Source organism: Enhydra lutris, unplaced genomic scaffold (assembly GCF_002288905.1).
Source record: "Enhydra lutris kenyoni isolate GAN:26980312 unplaced genomic scaffold, ASM228890v2 scaffoldscaffold130, whole genome shotgun sequence".
Taxonomy (NCBI): Eukaryota; Metazoa; Chordata; class Mammalia; order Carnivora; family Mustelidae; genus Enhydra; species Enhydra lutris.
Window position 1 is genome coordinate 680,052 of NW_019154214.1, and position 18,262 is coordinate 698,313.

Sequence of the window (18,262 nt, forward strand, 5' to 3'; positions counted from 1 at the left end):
TGTCCTTTAAAGCCTTTATTTCCTTGTTGATCTTTCGCCTAGGTGATCTGTCCATTTCAGTGGGGGGTGGGTGGGTGGGATGTTAAAGTACCCTTCTATTATTGTATTATTGTCAATGTGTTTCTTTGATTTTGTTATTAATTGGTTTATATAATTGGCTGCTCCCATGTTAGGGGCTTAGGTACTTAAAATTGTTAGGTCTTCTTGTTGGACAGACCCTTTAAGGATGATATAGTGTCCTTCCTCATCTCTTATTATGGTCTTTGGCTTAAAATCTAATTTATCTGATATAAGGTTGCCACCCCAGCTTTCTTTTCATGTCCATTAGCCAGGTGAATGGTTTTCCACCCCCTCACTTTAAATCTGGACGTGTCTTTGGGTCTAAAATGAGTTTCTTGCAGACAGCATCTCGATGGGTCTTGTTTTGTTCATCCATTCTGATACCCCATGTCTTTTGATTGGGGTACTTAGCCCATTCACATTCAGGGTAACTATTGAAAGATATTAATTTAGTGCCATTGTATTGCCTGTACAGTGACTGTTACTGTATATTGTCTCTGTTCCTTTCCGATCTGTTACTTTCAGGCTCTTTCTCTGCTTAGAGGACCCCTTTCAATATTTCCTGTAGGGCTCGTTCGGTGCTTGCAAATTCTTCTAGTTTTTTTTTTTTTTTTCATCCTGGAAGCTTTTTATCTCTCCTTCTATTTTCAATGACAGCCTAGCTGGATATAGTATTCTTGGCTGCATGTTTTTCTCGTTTAGTGCTCTGAATATATCATGCCAGTCCTTTCTGGCCTGCCGGGTCTCGGTGGATAGGTCGGCTGCCAATCTAATATTTCTACCACTGTATGTTACATACCTCTTTTCCTGAGGTGCTTTCAGGATTTTCTCTTTGACACTGAGACTTGTTGAGTTTTACTATTAGATGACAGGGTGTGGACCTCTTTTTATTGATTTGGGGGGGGTTCTCTGTGCCTCCTGGATTTTGATGTTTGTTCCCTTTGCCACATTAGGGAGATACTTTGCTATAATTTTCTCCAATATATCTTCTGCCCCCACTCTCTCTTTCTTCTTCTTCTGGGATCCCAATTATTCTAATATTGGCTGATCTTAGGTATCACTTATCTCTCGAATTCTCCCCTCATGGTCCATTAGTTGTTTGTCTCTCTTTTGCTCAGCTTCTTTATTCTCCATCATTTGGTCTTCTACATCACTAATTCTCTCTTCTGCCTCATTTATCCTAGCAGTAAGAGCCTCCATTTTTTATTGCATCTCGTTAATAGCTTTTTTAATTTCAACTTTGTAAGATTTTAGTTCCCTTATTTCTCCAGGAAGGGATTTTGTTTCTCCAGAACGGGATTCTCTAATATCTTCCATGCCTTTCTTGAGCCCAGATAGCACCCTTGGTAATTGTCATTCTGAACTGTAGTTCTGACACATTACCAATGTCCGTATTGATTTGGTCCCTAGCCATAGGTACTGCCTCTTGTTCTTTTTTTTTTTTTTTTTTTATGGTGAGTTTTTCTGCCTTGTCATTTTATACAGATTAGAGTAGATGAGTAAGAGAACAAAATACTGAAAGGGTAGCAATGACCCCACAAAAATATACAATAAGCAAATCAGAAGAGACTTGGGACTGGGTGGAAAAGAGAAGGGGGGGGAAAGAAAAAAAAAATCTATATATTAGGCTGATGACTAGAACAGAGCCATGTACTTGATTTTGGGTGTGCTTTGGCCTGTTAGAAGAAACTACCTCCCAAAATTTTAAAGAAATAAAAACTTATATGTATACAAAAATAAGTTTAAACACAATGAGAGGGTGGAATATGACTGTAAAATTAACATTAGAAAAGATTCTAGAAAAGGAATCAATAAGTTGGTTGAAAAAAAAAAAAAGAGGGAAGAATGTGATCAGGCTGGAGACTCGAAGAAAGCCATGCTCTAGTTAGGGTATATTTTGATCTATTAGAACTCTTATTCCAAAATTTTAAAGGAAAAAAAAAACCCTTATATGTATACAGACAATAAGAATTAAATACAATGAAAGGATAAAATATGACTATAACAACGAAAGCTTTAAAAATATTTTTAAAAGCATTGATAAGTTAAAATAGTTATAAAACGTTAAAATAGGAAAGAGGAAAAATTAAAAAAATAGAATTAAAAAAATTAACATTGAATGACTAAAAGATCACAGAGAAAAGCCATGAATTCTATGTTTGCTTTCCCCTAGCTCTGGAGTTCCACAGTTCTCATTGATTGGTGAACTTGGTCTTGGCTGGATGTTCTTGCTGATCTTCTGGGGGCAGGCCCTATTGCAGTGATCCTCAAATGTCTTTTCCTGAGGTGAACTGCACCACTCTTGCCAGGGGCCAGGTTAAGTAATCTGCTCGGGTTCGCTCTCAGTAGCTTTTGTTCCTCAAATGCTTTCCATATAGATTTGGAGGATGAGAATGAAAATGGCAGCCTCCCAATCTCTGACCTTGTAGGAGCCAAGAGCTCAGGAGCCCACTCCTCAATGTGCCACCAGAGAAAAGCAGTCAGTCCCTCCTGTCTCTCTGGTCTCTGGGCACACTCCAAGTTCTCCAGGTCTGTGGCCAAGCATTTGGTGCACAGCCCCATTTGGAGTCTCCAAACCTGGCAGATTCCTGCAGCGTGCTCCTGTGCCACTCTTCCTGGAGGAAGAAGGAGGGAGTCTCTCTGGATCTGCCAGTTGTGGGGTCCCTGCCTGAAGAGCAGGGACCCTACTGTGCCTCCAGTAATCCTGAGCGGAAAGCCCAGTCCTCAGCTCCATTTCTGTAGCTGGCTCCCCTGCTCCAATACCTGGGAGCTCTGCCACACCCCTGGTCTTATTGTGTCTCCACGGGTCCTGAATCCACACTGTGCCTGCAAGGGCTCCATCCCCTGCTTAGCCTCAGTGGAGCAGACTTCTAAAAGTTCTGATTTTGTGCTTCACTGTTCTACCACTTGCTGGGGGCCGGTCCCTTCCCCTGCGGTCCATCTTCCTGTCGCTTCAGATTCACTTCTCCGCACATCCTACCTTCTGGAAAGTGGTTGGTGTTCTCTTCCTAGAATTGCTACTCTTCTTCTCTTCTATCTCCTGTTGAGTTTGTAGGTATTCAGAATGGTTTGATAACTATCTACCTGAACTCCTGAAACCTGGTGATATTTTGGTCTCCTACTCCTCTACCATCTTGCTCCTCTATCAAACATTTAAAGAAGAACCAATACCTATTCTTCTAAAACTGCTCCAGAATATAGAAATGGAAGGAAAACTACCCAACTCATTCTATGAGGCCAGACTTACCTTGATGCCAAAACCAGACACAGACTCCACTGGCTAGAATGATAGACCAATATCCCTGATGAACATGGATGCCAATATTCTCACCAAGATACTAGCTAATAGGACCCAACAGTACATTAAAAAGATTATTCACCACGTCCAAGTGGAATTTATTCCTGGGCTGCAAGGGAGATTCAATACCCACAATTCAATGTGATACACTACATTAATAAAGAAAAGACAAGAACTACAGAATCCTCTCATTAGATGCAGAAGCAGCAATTGCCAAAATACAGCATCCTTTCTTGGTAATCCTCCCCCCTCACAATGTAGAGGTAAAGGGAACATACCTCAATATCATGAAAGCCATATAAAAAGGTCCATAGCAGATATCATCCTAAATGGGGAAAACTGAAAACTTTTCCCTGAGGTCAGGAACATGATAAGGATGCCCACTCTCACCACCATTTTTCAACATAGTACTGGAAGTCTTAGCCTCATCAATCAGACAACAAAAAGAAATAAAAGGCATCTAAATCAGTAAAGAAGTCAAACTCTCACTCTTTCCAAATGACATGGTCCCCTAGGGAGAAAACCCAAAGGCTCCACAAAAATATTGCCAGAACAGATATTCAGCAAATCACAGGCTATAAAATCAATGTACAGAAGTCAGTTGCATTTCTATCCACTAACAAGGAGGCAGAAGAAAGACAAATCATAGAATTGATCCGACTTACAATAGCACCAAAAACTGTATGATACCTAGGAATAAACCTAATGCAAGAGGTAAGAGATCTGTACTCTGAAAACTATAGAACACTTACGAAAGAAACTGAGAAAGACAAAGAAATGGAAAAAGTTTCTGTACTCATGGATTGGAAAATAAATATTGTTACAATATTTATGCTACCCAGCGCAAGCTACACATTCAACGCAATCTCTATCAAAGTACTATCAACATTTTTCACAATGCTGGAACAAGCCCTAAAATGTGTACAGAACCAGAGAAGACCCTGACTAAGCAAAAGAATGTTGAAAACACAACCAAAGTTAATGAAGTGCCTGACTTCAAGTTCTATTACAAAGCTGTAGCGATCAAGACTGTATGGTATTGGCACAAAAAGAGACACGTAGATCAATAGAACAGAATAGAGAGCCCAGAAATAGATCCTCAACTCTATGGTCAACTAATCTTTGACAAAGCAGGAAAGAATATCCAGTGGAAAAAAGGACAGCCTCTTCAACAAATGGTGTTGGGAAAATTGGGCAGCCCCATGCAGAAGAATGAAACTGGACCATGTTCTTAGACCATACACAAGGATAAACTCAATATGGATGAAAGACCTCAGTGTGAGACAGGAATCCATCAGAACCCTAGGGAAGCAACCTCTGTGACCTCAGCTTTAGCAACTTCTTGTTAGACACATCTCCAAAGACAAGGGAAACAAAAGCAAAAATGAACTATTGGGATTTCATCAGATAAAAGGCAGAGACAGTCGAAACAACTAAAAGTCAATGTGCAGAATGAGAGAAGATATTTGCAAATGACATCAGAGAAAGGGCTAATATTCAAGATCCATACAGAATTTATCAACCTCAATACCCAAAACTGAAAAATCCAATGAAAAATTGGGCAGAAGATAGGAAAGACATTTCTCCAAAGCAGACACACAAATGACCAAAGGCACATGAAAAATGTTCAACATCCCTCAACATTAGGGAAATACAAGTCAAAACCACAGTGAGATATCACCTCGCTCCAGGCAGAATGGGTAAAATTAACCAGTCAGGAGAGAACAGGTGTTTCGAGGATGCAGAGAAAGGGAAACCATCCTACACTTTTGGTGGGAATGCAAGCTGGTGCAGCCACTCTGGAAAACAGTATGGAGGTTCCTCAAAAAGTTGAAAATAGAGCTACTCTATAACTCAGCAATTGCACCACTAGGGATTTATCCCAAAGATACAAGTGTAGTGATCCAAAGAGACATCGACACCCCAATGTTCATAGCAGCAATGTTCACAACAGCCAAACTGTGACAAAAGCCCAGATGTCCATCAACAAATAGATAAAGAAGACTTATCATATACCATATATGTAATGTGTTATATATATTATATATGTATAATTATATATAATGGAATACTACTCAGCCATCAGAAAAGATGAATACTACCATTTACCTCATCATGGATAAGCTGGATGAAGGATATTTTGCTGAGCTAAGTAGGTCGGTCAGAGAAAGACAATTATATGAAATTTAAGAAACAAGACAGAGGATCATAGGGGTAGAGAGGGAAAATAAAATAAGACGAAATCAGAGAGGGAGATAAATCCCAAGAAACTCTTAACTCTAAGGAATGAAGTGAGGGTTGCTGGAGCGGGGAATGGGGAGAATGGGGTAAATGCTGATGGGCATTAAGGAGGGCATGTGATGTGATGAGCACTCGGTGTGATATGCATCTGATAAATCACTAAATTCTACCCACGAAACTTATAATACGCTATATGTTACCGAAATTGAATTTAAATAAACATATTTATTTATTTATTTATTTATTTATTTATTTATTTAAGATTTTATTTATTTATTTGACAGAGAGAGCACAAGCAGAAGAAGTGGCAGGCAGCAGAAGAGGGAGCAGGGAGCTAGACTTGGGGCTGGATCCCAGGACCCTAGGATCATTACCTGAGCCAAATGCAGACACTGAACAACTGAGTCACCCAGGCATCTCTAAACAATTTTTAAAAACCGAAAACAATCAGAAGGGTTTGAAGAGGTGGGGGGGGGGGGGGGAGGTTGGGGGAACCAGGTGGTGGGTATTAGAGAGGGCAAGGATTGCATGGAGCACTGGGAGTGGTACAAAAACAATGAATACTGTTATGCTGAAAATAAATTTAAAAAAATGATTAAAAAAATAAAAATTAATAAAAATTAAAAAAATAATAATAAAAACCGAACTGGGCCTTCTAAATCTCATAAAGATAGAGACTAACCAAAATGTTTTCCAAGTTCACATGATCTGGAAAAATATTCAGTATTACAACTAATTTAGGTTTATTGGTTTAATTAAAACATTCGTGTATTCTGGGGTTACCAGTGTCAAATATAATACCAATAATCAGCTTTTTCCCACCTGAATTTATTAGTTGAAGTCATGTTGTCAGCTATAGGATGATTTAAAATGATGGTTAATTTTATCTGTTAGTGTTTTCATGGGTAATTTGTAAAAGCAAATTGTTTAAATGAATACAAAGTTTAATAGCTTCTAAAGCTTTAGATAATCTGACACTGACTAAGTTAAATGATAAATTGGGTTAAATTTATGAAATATCTAAATGCTTCCAAATGAGACAAAATAGTAAAGCCCTGATTACCGAACGTGGGTTTATCCACTTTTCTTCTTATCAAAGAGAAACCAAAGATAAATTTGAGACTGTTAGTAAACATGAGTTGGGGGAAATGGGGGAGAGAGACAAACCATGAGAGACTGTGGACTCTGAGAAAGAAACTGAGGGTTTTGGAGGGGAGGGGTGTGTGAGGGTGGGTTATTAAGGAGGTATCATGGAACACTGGGTGTGATACATAGACAATGAATCTTGGAAAACACTGAAATAAAATAAAATAAAACTGTACTGTGGAAAAGCACTAAATGTTAGAGATAATGAAATGTATTTGTAAATTTTCAACCTAAAGAATTCTGGCATAACGGTTTACACATAGTTACTACTCAGTTTTTGCTAGAGACAAAGACTTCTAAGAGTTAAAATTCTGCTACATGAGACTTATAGAAATGATAAGAGAAACAACTATGTAGGAAAAGTAGGAGATATGTAAGAAAGATATAATGAATGACAGTACATTTTTATTGAGGGAAAGGAATTGATTTTATCCTTAAAGGAGAGGGGTTATTTAGAAAAAGAAATTTTAGGACAAAATATGAAAAAGAAAGAAATTTGGAGAAGGTTTGTGAAGGAATGTGTGACCAGAACTAAGATTGGAACAAATGAGTTTTTTTTTTAATTACTTTTCAGTGTTCCAGAATTCATTGTTTATGCACCACACCCAGTGCTCCAAGCAATACATGTCCTCCATAATACCCACCACCAGGCTCACCCAACCTCCCATCCCTCTCCCCTCCAAAACCCTCAGATTGTTTTTCAGAGTCCACAGCCTCTCATGGTTCATCTCCCCCTCCAATTTCCCCCAGCTCCCTTCTCCTCTCCATCTCCCCATGTCCTGCATGTTATTCCTTATGCTCCACAAATAAGTAAAACCATATGATAATGGACTCTCTCTTGACTTATTTCACTCAGCATAATCTCTTCCAGTCCTGTCCATGTTGCTACAAAAGTTGGGTATTCCTCCTTTCTGATGGAGGCATTATACTCCGTAGTATACATGGACCACATATTCCTTATCCATTCATCCGTTGGAGGGGATCTTGGTTCTTTCCACAGTTTGGAGACTGTGGCCATTGCTGCTATGAGCACTGGGGTACAGATGGCCCTTCTTTTCACTACATCTGTATCGTTGGGGGTAAATATCTAGTAGTGCAAGTAGAACAAATGAATTTTAAAAGTACACTGGTATAGGAGCACCCGGATGGTTCAGTCATTAAGTATCTGCCTTCGGCTAGGGCCATGATCCCAGGGTCCTGGGATCGAGCCCTGCATCAGGCTCCCTCCTGCATGGGGAGCTTGCTTCTCCCTCTCCCACTATCCCTGCTGTGTTCCTGCTCTCACTGTCTCTCTGTCCATCAAATAAGTAGATAAAATCTTTAATATATATATATATATATTTATTTTTTTATATTTTTTTTTTTAAAGTACACTGGTATAAGATTGAGATTGGCTTTTCTGTTAAAAAGAGTTTTCTTGGACTGTGGTGTGCTCTTGATAAAAAAAAATTTTGTGCATACCTGCCCAGAAAACAAAAGTTCTGATATTTCTCTTTATCAGCTGTTTGATTACTTAAGAGAACTAAAACTTCTCAATGTTGAAGAAACTAAGTTTTCGTAAAAAAAAAAAAAACAAAAAAACAAAAAAACACATAACCTCTGTAGAATCTCTTATTGTTACTTTGAGCAAACACAAATATTAAGTTTACATAACATTAATATTACATATTAAAGTATACAGATTAAATTTTCTGAGTTTTTAATAAAAGTTCTCAAGTACTCAAATTCTAAATGAAGTCTTTTTGACTGTTTAAGCTGGTTCATTTAGTATGTTAAGGGCCAGGGAAAGGATTGTCAAACAAATGTTAGGTTATACTGCATGAGTAAATGCTATAACTAACCCCAAAATTATATAAAATTCCTAAGGTTTTACTATGTTCTGAGATAATGTCATCGCACGCAATCCTAATTATTGAAATGTTGCAAGTCACAGGAATAACTGGATTTCCTAGTAAACTGCATTATATCAAACTCTCGTCAGATCTTTAACCATGGCGATTTTTTTTTGTTAGTCTTTTGTCATTTATAGTTATCATTCTTATGCTCTTGCACAGTGAGTTTTATCTTTAAGGAGGTTCATGAGAAGGACTTTTGACAAAGTTTTTTTATATCCTAAACCATAAAACTGAACTGAGTGAGGATTTCCAGAACCAGTGGGAAAACTGCATTCACACAGAACAAAAAATCAGTAACACAGGACTGCATGAATGAGAAGGATGGTTATGACTCCTGTTTGAAACATTGCTGGCTCCCGCTTTTCCAGGTTTAAGGAAACATTTCTCTTAAGATATCTACAACTTAGAGAAATATGATAAAATATTCCTTTGTGAGGAAATTGAAATACTTACCTTTTCTCCTTATCTGAACTCTCCAGAATTCAGAAGCCATTAGTGAGCATTCTTTTTCAAGGCAATTTTAATTATTTGCATGAGTTCAACGAGAATGTTTTCTCCTTGTAACAGGACATCATTGGAAACACTGATTATTTTACCAAGGCTTTGACTGGAATGTCTCATTTGGGAGAGACATACATAGATTCAGATATGGCCAGACAGCTTTAGGGACCAAAGTTATATTTATGGAGCCAATAGAGCCCCTTGGGAAAATTGGCCTGGTACCTTGCTTACAGAGCTCAGCTGCCTTAACTACATTCCTGGAGAGTGCAGGAAACTTGAAATATTTTGGGGGCTTCAAGATGAGGAAATTCACCTGCATCTAAGGTATTGCAGGCAAATCTAACAAGAAATACTTGGCATGGCTCTGGTGGTAAGAGGCTAGTAAAACCTCAATACGAAAATCCTTATAAAATATTCCAGCAAAGCAGATTTAAAATAATTTATATGGTCAATTACTTTCTAGCTGTTCTTATATAAATAATTAGAACAAGTTTGTTTAAACCAGACTTGTTTTAGAAACAGCCTTCATGTGGTTGTCTTTGGTAAAAATGAAAGTGATTACAGAAAGAAAAGATTTCAGAGAAATTAAGATGGCAGAGGGGCAGGGGGACCCTAAACTTGCCTCCTCCCTCAAACACAGCTAGGTAAATATTAAAACATTCTGAAGATCCAAGAAATTGAGGACTGAGAGAACTAGCAGCACATCTACAGGTAGAAAAGTGGCTATGTCATGGAAGGTAGGAGGTACAGAGGATTGATTTGGGGGAGAGAAGAACTGTGGGTGCTGTGGAGGGAAGGGAGCCTTGATGACAGAGGTGGAGGGGGAGAGAGCACACAGGGGACTGCACAAGAAATCTCTTCACCAAAGCTGTCAAGTGGGTAAAGAAGAGGGACTGACTACTACAAGTTTATACAAGCAGCAGAGCTCAAAGTCTGAAGTTTTAGAAGTCTGCACTATCACTGGAGTTGTGCCTGGTGAGCTTAGTGGTGCTCCAGTGAGGAAGGAGGGCAGAGGCCTGGGAACAGAGAGTATGGTCTGAGGATCCCCTGGGCCACCTGGTGAGAAATTATTCCCCTTCTTGGAGTACACTTGGGAGAGGTGTCATGGCTTCTCCGGGGACAAAAGACATGGCTGAGCCAACATGCTGCCCTGTTTATTAGCATAGGCAGGACATATCAGCTGATGGCAGCACACCTTGGTACCAGGTTTGGCTATATTTTACCATAAACTCTGAAATGCTGTGCTGTCCTGTGACTGCTTCTCTGGGACAAACTGACACTGACCAGACTGTGGTGAGGCCTTTCCCTAGATTATCGGTGCAGATTAGTGCAGCACAGTTCCCTAAAACTTGGAAGGTGTGAAACCCAGGTGCACCTGAGATAAAACACAGGAATACTGTGCTACCTGGCAGGCAGACAGCTTGGACATAGACAGGTGAGGGCAGGGATCTGATGGAAGCTGGGGACCCAGGAGGGGTGATTGCTCTTCTGTGAGGGCTCTCTGAAGACTGGCAGCACAAAATCCCATTCTAGGGATAAGAGAGTGGGGTTTTACCATCCCTGCCCATTAGCACTAACATACTTCAGGGTGCAACCCATGGTAATCCAATGGAGTCTGGAGCCATTCACAGCAAAACTCCCTGTGCCTACAGGTACACCTCCACTAGGATAAGTCTGCCCTGAGAATCAATACAGCAGGTTCCCACACCCAGAAGACCAGTACAAGCCCCTTGCACACACAAATTCTACTGATGGTAGGGTGCTGTAAAACTTCAACTTTAGGGGAAATAAGATCTAACTTTTTAAAAAATCTAACATCTTTTAACAAGCAGATCAAAACATAACTAAGATATAGCTTTCTAGGTTCCTTTGGGGGGGGGGGTGGGGAGAACTTCTTAATATAGACCTTGCTCTCAGCAGCAGGAGTACAACAGACTTTCCTGACAATCACATACAACAAAAGTGACCCAGGCAAAATAAGAAGACAATGAATTCACCCCAAAAAGAAACAACAAGAAATCGTGGCCAGAGACTTAATCAATATAGATACAAGTAAGATGTCTAAACCAAATTTAAAACAATAATCATAAGGATACTAGCTGGAGTTGAAAAGCATTATAGATACTAGAATCCCTTATTGCAGAGATAAAAGAACTAAGAACTAGTCAGCTAAAATAAATAATGCTGTAACCCAGAAGCAAAACAGACTGGAAGCAAAGAAAATGAGGATGGACAAAGCAGAGGAAATAATCAGTGATAGAGAAGATAAAATTATGGACAAAAATAAGCTGAAAGAAAGAGGGAAAGAAAGGTATTGGATCGCAAAGGTAGACTTAGGTTAAACCAGCAACTCCTTAAAGCATAATAATATTCCATGTCATAGGAGTCCCAGAAGAAGATAAGAAAAAAAGAGAGAAGGCTTATTTGAGGAAATTATGGCTGAAAAAGTCCCTAATCTGGGGAAGGAAACAAACACCAAAATCCAAGAAGTACAGAGAACGCCATTAAATTCAACAAAACCTGGCCACCACTAAGACATTTAGCCAAAATAACAAAATAGACACACAAGAATGCTGAAAGCAGCAAGGAGAAGAGAAACCCTAATCCCCATAGGAAGACAGATCAGGTCCACAGATCTGTCCACAGAAGCTTGACAGGCAGAAGGGAGTGGCAGAATATAGTCAGCCTCACGACTGGGAAAAAAATATGTAGCTGAGAATACTCTATCCAGAAAGGTTGTCATTCTGAATGGAAGGAGAGATAGAGTTTCCCAGACAAACAAAAATGAAAGAAAGGAGTTGGTGACCCCTAAACAAGCCCTGCAAGAAATAACCAAAGGGACTCTTTGAAGGCAAAGGAGAGACCATAGTGCCAAGTTCAGCAGAGTCATAGGATACAAAGTCAATGTGCAGAAATCTGTTGCATTTCTAAACAACAATAATAAAGGAGCAGAAAAAGAAATCAAGGAATCTATCCCACTTACAATTGTACCAAAACCCATAAGATACCTAGGAACACACCTAACTGAAGAGGTAAAAGATGGAATACTGATGAAAGAAATTGAAGAGGACACAAAGAAATGGAAAAACATTCCATGCTAATGCATTGGAAGAACAAACATTGTTAAGATACTATGTTAAACAATCTACACATTTAATGCAATCCCTATCAAAATACCAAAACCATCTTTCACAAAGCCAGTGCAAATGATCCTAAAGTTTGTACAGAACTACAAAAGACCCATGGACATCTAGGTGTCTCAGGGTGTGGGGGTCCAGTCTCACATCAGGCTCCCTGCTTCTCCCTCTCCCCTGGCTCCTCCCCCCAGCTCATGCTCTCTTTCTCTCTGTCAAATAAGTAAATAAAATCTTAAAAAAAAAAAAAAAGAAAAAGAAAAAGAACCACAAAAGACCCTGAGTAGCAAAATTCATTCTGAAAAAGAAAACTGGAGGCATCATGATTCTGGTCTTCAAGCTCCATTACAAAGCTGTGATCATCAAGACAGTATGGTACTGACACAAAAAAACAGACACATAGATCAATGGAACAGAATAAAGAACCCAGAAATGGACCCTGAACTCTATGTGCAACTAGTATTCACAAAGCAGGAAAGACTATCCAATGGAAAAAAGACAGTCTCTTCAACAAATGGTGCTGGGAAAACTGGACAGCCACATGCAGAAGAATGAAACTGGGCCACTTTCTTGCACCACACACAATAAGAGACTGAAGATAGATGAAAGCTGTACATATAAAACAGGAATCCATCAAAATCCTAGAGGGGAACATTAAGTAGAAGCCTCTGTGACCTCAGCTGCAGCAGCTTTTTACCAGACATGTGGCATGAGGCAAGGGAAACAAAAGCGAACATGAACTACTGGGCCTTCATCAAGATTGAAAACTCTGCACAGCAGGAAATAGTCAACAAAGCTAAAAGGCAGGCTATGGAATGGTAGAGATATTTGCAAATGATGTATCGGAAAAGGGTTAGGATCCAAAATTGATACAGATCTTATCAACCTCAGTACCCAAAAAACAAATAATCCAGGTAAGAAATGGGCAGAAGATAGGAATAGTAGTATTTTCCAAAGAAGACATGCAGATGGCCAACAGACACATAGAAAGATTTTCAACATCATTCATCATCAGGGAAAAACAGGTCAAAATCATGAAAAGACACCACTTCAGATACCGCCTCACCCCTCTGCTGGCAAGAGGGGGCCTGATTCATCAGAGAAAGACAATTATCATATGATCTCTTTGATATGAGGAATTTGAGAGGCAGGACAGGAGGTTGTGGGGGTTAGGGAAGGAAAAAAATGAAACAAGATGGGATTGGGAGGGAAACAAACCATAAGAGACTCTTGATCTCACAAAACAAACAGGGTTGCTGGGAGTGGGGGGAGGGATAAGGTGGCTGGGTGATGGACATTGGGGAGGGTATGTGCTATGGTGAGTGCTGTGAAATGTGTAAGTCTGATGATTCACAGACCTGTACCCCTGAGGCAAATAATACATTATATGTTAATTAAAAAAAAAAAAAAAACAACCTACAGGGCCTAATTCATCTTCCCACCAGATACACATTCCATGCAACTCATTAAGACCAAGCAGAAGAGGAACTAAAACACCTTTGCCTCAGAACTTCAAAAGTGTATGAGTTGATCTTGCCTCAAATGACTCAAAATGTTTATCTCACCCAGAAGATGGAACTCCTAAAGGGCTCCTTTGGCCAATGGACATTCCTATCTGCCATCCTCAACATGCTGTCACTCAGCCTCTCCACAAAATCCCTCCTCAACACCCACTGGTTTGTGGGCACATAGAAGGTGCTGAAGCCTGTGTGCAGAAAAGTTCTTGCAACTGAGTGCTTCGATGTGCCAGTGCCCTTGGATGGGGTGAGTACCAGCACATCATCCCAGGAGCTAGCGTAATACAGCTGGGGGCGGGAGGGGGGTGGGGCTGGGGATGACCTGTTCTGCTTCCATACATTCTGGAGTGTCATGTGGCAATCCTGTGAGGAAACTGTGGTAGAACCAGGGGAGAGGTGCCGAACTTTCAATGAACTCACACCACCAACTGAGAGAGGTGAGAAAGGACTATTGGAGTTTATTACACTGCAAGGCCCACATCACCCCATTCTCTGATTTGGAGGGAAGTGGTTGATGGAGAAGCCTTTCCTCCCCCATCCTCCCTGGGGGATTGTGGTAAAGATCCTGTGGTTATCACTGGGAGACCAGTTCTTGTCCGTCGGACTTGAATTTCTCAGCTTCTCCCTGGTACTAATGGACCTGCTGTTCACTGGGAATCTGGGCTGCAGGGTCAAGCTGAGTGTCTTCACGACCATTGCCTCCATCCTGTCAGGCTTTCTGGGGATGGTGGTCCATATGATGTATTCACAAGTCTTCCAGGCAACTGCCAACTTGGGTCCAGAAGACTGGAGACTGCATGCTTGGAATTATGGTTAGGCCTACTACTCGACCTGGCTTTCCTTCATCTGCTCCATAGCATTGGCGGTCACCACCTTCAACACGTACACAAAGCTGGTGTTGGAGTTCAAGTGTAAGCACAGTAAGAGCTTCAAAGGAAAGCTGACTTGTTTGCTGCTTCCTTAAGCAGCTGTCCTGTGCAGCCCCCGCAGGGCATCCTCTGACCGGTGACCACCAGTACCACCATCAGCCCGTCCGCTCTGTCTCTAAAGGAGTTGAACTCTACTTGGGGCTACAAGGGATTTCAGCAAGGACCCAGCCAGAGGCTAAAGGAAGAGGCAGCTGGGTCGGTCATCCATAGAGGCAGAACTGTGTTAGAAGTAGCTGTCTTTAGAGGGCAGGCTGAATCCAACATTACATGTTCGTTTGCTATCAACATGTACTGAAACCAGGGGGGAAAAAAAGACACCACTTCACATCTCTCAGAATGGCTGAAATTAACAACACAGGAAATGACAGATGTTGGTGACTAATGCAGAAAAAGGGGAACCCTCTTACACCATTGGTAGGAATGCAAACTTGTACAACCACTCTGGAAAACAGTGTGGAGATTCCTCAAAAGATTAAAAATAGAACTACTCTACAATCGAACAACTGCACTACTGGATGTTTACCCTAATCATACAAAAATGCAGATTCAAAGGGGTACATACACCCTGGTATTTATAGCAGCATTTTCAATAATAGCCCAACTACAGAGAGAGCCCAAATGGGCACTGACTGTTGAGTGGATAAAGAAGATGTGGTATGTATATAGAATGGAATATTACTCAGCCATCAAAAAGAATGAAATCTTACCATTTGCAATAATATGGATCAGGCTAAAGTGTATTACACTAAGGGAAACAAGTCAGAGAAAGACAAATACCATATGATTTCACTCATATGTGGAATTTAAGAAAGAAAACAGAAGAACATATGGGAAGCAGGAAAAGAAAAAAAAAAGAGAGGGAAGCTAACCATAAGAAACTCTTAATGATAGAGAATACACTGAGGGTTGGTGGAGGTGGGTGGGGAATGGGTTAGATGGGTGCTGGGCATTAAAGAGGGCAGCTGTGGTGAGCACTGGGTATTGTATGTAAGTGACGAACCACTAAATTCTACTTCTGAAAACAATATTACACTGTATGTTAACTAACTGGAATTTAAATAAAAATTTGTAATGGAAAAAATATTTCAATAACAGATCTTTATAGATATTAGAATTTAAAACTATTCACTATAAATGCAACTAGATCCTGATATCTTCTGTGTTCTCCAATGCCTGGCTACAGATGTCCAAAGTGATATTTTTATTTTATTCTCACCTTTTGACTTGGAATCATTTAAGAATTGAAGCTGCCCTTTTCTGTGAAGCCCTATAAACTAAATATAAACTATAAACTAAAAAAGCCCTATAAATTAAATAGAAATGACTTTATGTAAAGAGATTATCACAATAGCTACATGCATAGACAATCTTTGTGCCTACTGCTCAGTCTGACACTCCAACCAAAGCTTATCAGAGACATTTGCATTATAAACCAGGATGAGAAGCAAATGACATTGCTTTCTTTAGAATGCAAATGACTGCTTTCTTTAGATTCTGGTGCTTATATATTATAAAGTATATAAGGTAGGAAAAACCTTCCAAGAAGTAACACCTGACTCAGACTTAATCTGCATTATACATAACACTGGACAGACTGACCATTGTATTTCTATAAACTTAGATGATATTGTACTAAGAAAGGCCCCAGGGAACAATGGGAAATACTTAGTGGCAGTTTGTCCAACATGCCAAAACCTCCATGTACTCACAAACCATGCTTTTGTGGAAGGGAAAAAAAAAAAAAAAACAATAGATATCTATCAAAGACGCTACATGAGGAGTGACTTGGGGGAGTCAGCCACCTTGTAAATCGAGTGTTACCCAAACTACCCAGAAGATTCTGAGGTAACTATGTGTCAATGGCCTTTTTTATTAATTGCAGAGACCCCAAAAGCACGGCTCTTCTAATTAGTGGAAAATCATTAAAGACTCATGTAATTCATATAAATATTCAATTACCACCTTCATACACAAACTTATGGATAATTAGATTCATTTAAATGTCATGATAGGAGCAGAAACTATTCTAAATACAATTAGAGTTCATCCCGCTGGAGAAAAGTGGGCCTTATGAGGCAATCACTTTTTTTTTTTAACCTTGACAGTTATTTTTTGTTTTGTTTTGTTTTTTGTTTGTTTATTTTGACAGATATTTTTATTTACTTATTTTTAAGTTCTATTTATTTATGCATTTATTTTGGCTAGGTACTTTTGAAAGACCTATTTTTTATTTTTTAATTTCCTTTCAGTGTTCCAGAATTCAGTGTTTATGCACCACACCCAGTGCTCCATGCAATACATGCCCACCACAATACCCACCACCAGGCTCACCCAACCTCCCACCCCACACCCCTACAAAACGCTCAGTTAGTTCCTCAGAGTCCACAGTCTCTCATGGTTCATCTCCCACTCCAATTTCCGCAAACTCCCTTCTCCTCTCCATCTCCCTATGTCCTCCGTGTTATTCCTTGTGCTCCACAAATAAGCAAAACCATATGATAATTGACTCTCTCTGCTTGACTTATTTCACTCAGCGTAATCTCTTCCAGTCCCATCCATGTTGATACAAAAGTTGGATATTCATCCTTTCTGGTGGAGGCATAATGCTCCATAGTATATATGGACCACATCTTCCTTATCCATTCGTCTGTTGAAGGGCATCTTGCTTCTTTCCACAGTTTGGTGACTGTGGCCATTGCTATTATGAACATTGGGGCACAGATGGCCCTTCTTTTCACTACATCTGTACCTTTGGGGTAAATACCCAGTCATGCAATGGCACAGGGTCATAGGGAAGTTCTATTTTTAGTTTCTTCAGGAATCTCCACACTGTTCTCCAAAGTGGCTGCACCAACTTGCATTCCCACCAACAGTGTAAGAGGGTTCCCTTTTCTCCACATCCTCTCCAACACACGTTGTTTCCTGTCTTGCTAATTGTGACCATTCTAACTGGTATAAGGTGGTATGTCAATGTGGTTTTGATTTGTTCTCCCTGATGGCTAGTGATGATGAACATGTTTTCATGTGTCTGTTAACCATTTGTATGTCTCCATTGGAGACGTGTTTGTTCATGTCTTCTGCCCATTTTTTTTTTTTTACACGATTATCTGTTTTGCGTGTGTTGAGTTTGAGGATTTCTTTATAGATCCTGGATATCACCCCTTTGTCTGTACTGTCATTTGTGAATATCTTCTCCCATTCCGTGGGTTGCCTCTTTGTTTTGTTGACTGTTTCCTTTGCTGTACAGAAGCTTTTGATCTTGATGAAGTCCCAAAAGTTCATTTTTGCTTTTGTTTCCTTTGCCTTTGGAGACATATCTTGAAAGAGGTGGTTGTGGCCGATGTCGAAGTGGTTACTGCCTATGATCTTCTCTAGGATTCTGATGGATTCCTGCCTCACGTTGAGGTCTTTTATCCATTTTGAGTTTATCCTTGTGTATGGTGTAAGAGAATGGTCGAGGTTCGTTCTTCTACACATAGCTGTCCAATTTTCCCAGCACCATTTATTGAAGAGACTGTTTTGTTCTGCTGGATTTTTTTTT

General features: G+C 39.9%; 1 pseudogene; it reads left to right on the forward strand.

Annotated features, from left to right (window-relative positions):
• Nucleotides 1-13,820: 13,820 nt before the first annotated feature.
• On the forward strand, nt 13,821-15,016 carry LOC111139967 (annotated as a pseudogene).
• The last annotated feature ends 3,246 nt before the right edge of the window (nt 15,017-18,262 follow it).